We start from the raw sequence: 6,997 nt of genomic DNA, 5'->3' as shown, positions 1-6,997 counted from the left end.
TTTGAATGCATACAATAATTTGTATCCCATTAAGTTAATGTAACTAATTGATCATGAACTATATGTTGAATACAACAATATATGAATACAAAAGTGAGATGAAAATACAAAGTTATAAATACAAAGTGAGATTGAATATAAAGTTGTGAATACAAAAGAAATACTCTCTTCATTTGAAATACAAAGTGACTTCGAAACGTAAAGTAGGCATATAAAATACAAAACTTGTTGGTATACAATTAGGTTGAATACAAAACAAAAGAGAAATACAAACTTGTTCACATATAAATTGAGATTGAAATACAGAATGAATACCCAATAAAATACAAAATTGTTAGCATACAGTTAGGATGAATACAAATTAAGAAGGAAATACAAACATGTTGGTATACTAATTGAGATTGAAATACAATCTAAAAACAAAAAATGTAAAAGTTTTTGATATATAGATAGAATGAATACACAAATAAATTGTTGATTCAGACATTGTAGACAGACAGATGCTTTCCCTGAATCTAAAACCGTAAAAGCAAATATAAATGTATTAAAAATCAAACAAAATAAACATATGAATGGATTTGTAGATTTTAATAAATCTGAAATATTAAAACGAAATAAAAATTAGTTTAATCGACTAAAAATCTGAAATACATAAATATTAGATGAATATGTAAACAAACTTGCATAAAAATCAAAAAAATTGACGGATAAAAAACTTAAAACAATAACAAAAAGTATGAATTTTATTTTTAAAAAAGTACCCATGGCAATTCCCAAATAGTAATAGCAGAGATTCTGCTCTACAAGGCTATAGGATATGAGAATACCATTTTCGGATAATAATTTCTGATGATTTTTTCACATTTTGGGTTATGTAACTATCAAATCAAATCTGCCCCAAATTCTAAAGTGAATCATCAGGTAATAGTCCGCAGACCTTACTCCAATGGACTATTTTCGATAAAAACTCGACTCCAAGAACAAAATATACATAACTAAGCAAACACAACTCGACAAATTAACTTAGAACAATCGGAAACAAATGGAAGAGTAAGGTACCAGCAAAGCCGACGATGGAAGAAGGTAAGGGACGATGTAAGGCTTTTATAGATCTGGATGTCGGCGTAAATTTGGGCTTTTTTCAAAGGGAAAATTTTCAAAACAGCAATATTTTAGCTTTTAGAGAAAATTTCTTAAACTAAAATATATATTTTGATGAACAATTTGTGAGCACCTAATCTGGATACGTGAAAAAGGGATAGAAACGTGAAAGGTGGGGTAGAAAAGTGAAAGGTGAAGAAGGAAGGTTACTGGGTATTGGTAACTAATTGGCTTAGAAGTTTGTCCCATATAGGACTGTTTTTATAAATAAAATTAATTTTAAATACTAAAATCTGAATACATATTATTTTTTAAATATTGTCATTCTGACATTTTAAATAAATATTTTAAAGTGTTGTTATTTTAACTAAATATGTTAGGTATTATGACTTAATTGCTAATTTTTTCAAAATTTTATGGTGGTTGAGGCACAACCAACAATAGTTGTGTGAGGGCACCCTTTCCTTTTGACAAGTGTTTTTGTGGGCCCTTTTCTTATTGTCACACACACTCTCTCTTTCACTTCCATTTTCTCAAAATTTAGTCTTTTCTTTATCGGCATTTTTTTTCCTTTGCAAAACTCTTTTTCTATTTTATCTTTGCACCCTTTTTTAATCAATGTTTCTATAGTTTTTTTTTAAGTCCTACCTCTTAGTGCAAAAAAATATATTCATACTACTAGTAATTTATGTTTTCACAAATTCATTTGGTTAACTCTTTTTTTCTATTAATTCTTGTAACACACCAGAGAAAAAATGAATCAATAAAAGTTTCGTTTCACATTTTAAAACGCTTAATATAAAGAAAATTTAAAAAGAAAATCTTGAACAAGAAATACAAAATTAATATTAGCAATAATTATTGGATACATGCCACAGAAGTAGAGAATTTAACAAATATGAAAAAGAAAAGATAATTGAGTGCTTGATATCATTAATACATTATTATTAATATAAAGCATTCAAATACATTAAGTGGTTATAGAATAAATAAAATAAAACATATTTGATAATTAAGAATTGGGTGGTTAAAATTGAAAATCTCAAAAAATATATTAATGACTAAAATTTAAATAATTAAAATTAAATTGTGAATTTAAAAGCAATAAATAATACCGATTGAATTTTAGTAGCTCAATTGATTGATTATATGAATTTTTACTTTTTTTGTGACAGTTCAATTTATTTATTTTAGTTTCACTATCTTCAATCTCTTCGAATTTATTTTTTTTTAAAATAATTTTATTTCATCTGACCATTACTTTAATTTTCCATCAAATAAATGATATATATATATATATCCGTGGGTGAGTTCCAAAGTTTCTGTCTATTAAAATAAAATTACACTAAGAGTTGACAAGCAAAAACAGAAAATGCAAGTAAGAAAGAAAAAAGTAAAAGAAAAGATTAAAATTGAAAGAGAAAAAGTAAGGAAATGAAACAAGTATAATATGGGCCCCACAATACACAAATGGCAGCCTAAAAAGGCCTCACACAACTGACACTACGTGTGCCTCACACAAGAATAAATTTTTTTGGCCCAATTCTATATGTTGCAAATGGACGGTTTGGTCTGAATTTGGCGGATTGAAATGGGTTGAGTTAATAAATGAACAGATCAATTCGTCCAATAGTTACTTGGGCTAAAATGCAGGTCAAAACTTGATCCACTTAATTCTTACTAAGTTTTAATTATTTTTTAAAATTTTATTTTCATATCTAATAAAAGTATTACTTATCTTCGTAATGACTGTGTATAATTTATCAACTAAAAAATGTCTTTCAGATTTTCCTTGATCAATTTGGACTAGATATCAATTCAAATTATAGGCGGGTTGAAATGGGTTAAGCTGAATGAATAAATAAATAAGCGGGTCAATAATTAGGTCAAACCTAAACGGGTTAAGTGAGATATTGTATGATTTTAGGGCAAACAACACAAAATTCACTAGTTTAGAAGAAAATTACTTTCTATCACGTGAGTTTTTAACATTACAAAACTTATCAGAATTTGGACTTTTCGGAAACATGTATTTGGTGCATCCAAAATACATATATCTCATATACATGTACCTGATGTGTTCAGATACATATATCACGAATACATGTATCTAACACGTCCAGATATATATATCATGGATACATAGAGTCAAAATTAGATGTAATTTATTTAAGATATATTGTAACCAAGTAGATTTGCATGTATCTGATGAATTTGCTTACCGCTTGCATCTCTCCTTTCTCACTCGCCTCTCTCCTTGCCTCTCTGCCTATGTAACTGACATATATCAAATGCGTGTATCTAGAATGATTCGTATGTATCAAGAATATAGAGACTATCTCTCTCTTCTTCCCTCCTATCTCGCGTGCCTCTCTCCTCATCTCACTTGTTTCTCTACCTATTTTAGTATATTTGGTAGCAAAAATACATGTATCTAACTTTTAAGAGTATCTGACTTGAAATCTTATACGGAATTATTAATTAGTGAGAGAATATGTAATATTTTAAACTATATAGAGAATTAGTAAATATGAAAAAAATATTTATGTAATTGGGAAATTTTCCATGTTGTTATAGACTTAGTTGCCCACCTCTACCCATTTCTACTTCCAAAACTACATTACACACTAAAAAAGTAGTCCCAACTTTAGTTCAAATGTAAAAGGTGGAATACAATCTCACAAGCTTGTACCTATTTGACACTCCAATAATATTAATACATATTTATTTTAGTAAAGATAAAAGACTAGTTCGTTTAAAAAGTAGGATATTTTTATAATGATATACAATATTATGAAATAAAATTTATATTTATACAGTATTATTTCACCTTCAAAACATAACAACCACAATCTTTCCATAATATATACAACGTCTACTTACCAAAAAATATATATACATAATCCCACAAAAATTGTAGATTTTGAAGATCTTTTCTTTTTCCTTTAACTTTGTTGTTGAGTTTTCGAGCTTACAAATATGATAATCAAAAAAGGTTTTGACGCATTTGTTTCTGACATTCTGTGAATCATTCGTTTAAGCCATAAAAATATTGGAAATACCCTTTGGTGGATTGAAATTTGACTAACAAGACTAAGCTTAACTTCGTGATAATAGTAAAGCATCATGACGGGTTGAAGAATAAGTTATTTTGAGATTAATAATTCTGGAATTAATTATTCCAGGATTGTTATTCCACCCTCAACATGAAATAAAAATAACATTGTAATCTCAAGGTAATAACTAATTTCGAGATAAGTTATTTCGTGATTTTATCTCAACCAAACATAAAATAAGCTCATCCTAGAATTTGTCCACAAATTAGTTATTCCTTATTTCTTATACCTAATAAGCGTATGGAGTTTGAATAAATTAGATGAGTTAATTTTGTTAATAAATGAGTCGAGATGAACTAATTAATAATAGCAAGCCTAAAATGAACTGTCCAACTCAAGTTTAGACATATTGAAACCTAAAATTACCTAATTTTGTTGGCACTAGTGAAGTTGGGACAATATTGGTGCTATGGGAAGCAAAACTAAAACTTTAATTAGTTTGGGTGAGTTGGACGATGACTATGATATTTTTTTTTAAACGGGAGCAAACTCAGCAGCATTTCAAACACAAATTTAAATACTTCCATCTGTAGTTTTGCATTGCCATTACAAAACTGCAACAGGTTGCAGTCTTGGCATGTTCCTCATATCTTTGATTAAGAAAAACTAAATGTCTTCCACAATTTGAAGTTCAAAAACAATAGGAAAAATACAACTTAAAATAAAAATGCAAGGTATGTTCCAAAATTGCATAACAGAGACGACAAATTCAACTGCGCAGGTGTCCAAACTAAGCTTGAGTTGAACTGGCATTCCAACAAAGGTTCTCTTTATGTATTTCTAATCGCCACCCAAAATTCTGTGGTCATCCTGCAGGACGGGAAAATGCCATCTTGGTGACTACCGCCTGTCAGTTTTGCCACTTGATCTCTTTCCAGAGAAGAGATGTTTTGGTTTCAGAGTAGGAATGACTCTATCGGACTCTCCCCGACGAGCATCCTTGTTCCTCTTATTATCAGATTTCTTGAACAACTTTATAGCCTGTTCCTTCTGGGGTTTGTCCTTGAAGCCCTCCCCTGGAACAAATTCACTTCGAGGTCGTGACATTGACCTTGATCTTGTTATCTCATGTATTCAGGTTAGTCAATAATACAGAAACAGAAAAAAGATGGACTAGACAAAATGATTTTTTAATCCGAGTCCACAGAAATCACTGTGTTTCCTTAAGAAATTTAATCCTCTCACTGTACCCGAGGTTGCAGATTAATCCTTCCAAGCTAAAACGGATTAACCCGTTAAAGAAGTAGCGGTACCTCAAACTTCAATAACTTCAGCGAACGCAAGAACAGCAACAAGAGCACACACAGACTCAGTCGATCGACAATTTTATTTATGCAAGAAAATGTATGCAGAGAGGAAAAAATTTCAGTGTTTGAAAAAACGAAAAAGACCTCTTATTTATAGCCATTTGCAGCAAGGAACGCGTCTGTTCAGAAAAATCTGTTCAGACCCATTTTTTCCAGAACATTGTGTTCTTTGGGAAAAGTGACGAATTTTCAGAAGGATTACCGTTACACAAATCCAAATCCAAATCCGAAGCCGAAGCCGAAGCCGAGGCCGAGGCCAAGCGAGCGACGACGACGGCGCGAGGGGCACCTTCTTCTTAACCCTTTAAGAACTAAAGGAAGTGTTTCCTAATAAAAGGACAACAATTTCCTTTCTTCTACCAATATGGTAAAAATGACCTTTCATTTGCACTTTTGCAATGACTTTTCATTTTCCCTCCAAAATTGGTTTCCCCAATTTCATTGGTTCTTCCACTTTTCCATTTTCTCCTTTTTATTTCTCATTCACACCTTGCTAAACCCAACAAATTCAACAACAAAAAATATGTGAGGATTACTCAAAATCATATAACCTAAAGACATGTTGGAGACAAACATGTGTTTAACTCAATGTTGACAGTATAATTAGATAGAGACTCAACAGAAAATGAAAATAAACCTTATTTCAATATACAATAAAGAATATAGTTTTAACATAACAAATTCAGAAATTACTTTGAGGTAAAAATTACCGAAAACTTGGATCGTAGAACTCAATGTTGCAAATAAAATAAAATTTGGGAAATTTAGTTATAGAAGAAGATAATGGGAAAAGGAGAGTACAACCCAACAGGCATGCCAAACAGCTGGGCATTAGGTAGTAGGTACGACGTACGAGTAACTATCTATGACTTTGTTTTATCTCCTTGAACTTAGATCTTGGGATCTCCAGTCTTCTAGGTAGAGTTACCGCCACGATGACTTGTTCTCGGCCATAGTCCCATTCCCGTTGATGATCTCTCAACTCCCTCTCTAGTTAGGCCTTTTGTAAGTGAATCCGACACATTATCCTTTGACTTTACATAGTCAATTGTGATAATTCCACTAGAGAGTAGTTGTCTAACAGAGTTATGTCTTCGTCTTATGTGACGAGACTTCCCGTTATACATAACGCTTCCAACCCTTCCTATTGCAGCTTGACTATCGCAGTGTATGCATATAGGGGCCATTGGTTTGGGCCAAAACGAAATATCTTCTAAGAAATTTCGGAGCCATTCAGCTTCTTCACCTGCCTTGTCTAAGGCGATAAATTCTGACTCCTTTGTAGAGCGAGCTATACATATTTGTTTGGATGATTTTCAAGATATTGCTCCTCCACCAATAGTGAAAACATATTCACTCGTGGATTTCGTTTCAGTTGACCTAGTAATCCATTATGCATTACTATTTCCTTGAACAACTGTTGGATATTTGTTGTAATGCAAATCATAGTTTTGAGTGTCATCTAAGTACCCC

The 6,997-nt window shown here is 31.2% G+C and overlaps 1 pseudogene; it reads right to left on the bottom strand.

The window, feature by feature from the left end:
• Positions 1 to 4,684: 4,684 nt before the first annotated feature.
• LOC102578716 (nucleolar GTP-binding protein 1-like) overlaps positions 4,685 to 6,997 on the bottom strand; it is an 8,233-nt pseudogene continuing 5,920 nt past the window's right edge.

The sequence above is a fragment of the Solanum tuberosum genome, unplaced genomic scaffold (assembly GCF_000226075.1).
Source record: "Solanum tuberosum cultivar DM 1-3 516 R44 unplaced genomic scaffold, SolTub_3.0 scf00355, whole genome shotgun sequence".
NCBI lineage: Eukaryota > Viridiplantae > Streptophyta > Magnoliopsida > Solanales > Solanaceae > Solanum > Solanum tuberosum.
Note: the sequence above shows the minus strand (reverse complement) of the source record. Positions and strands in the feature narration are given on the sequence as shown.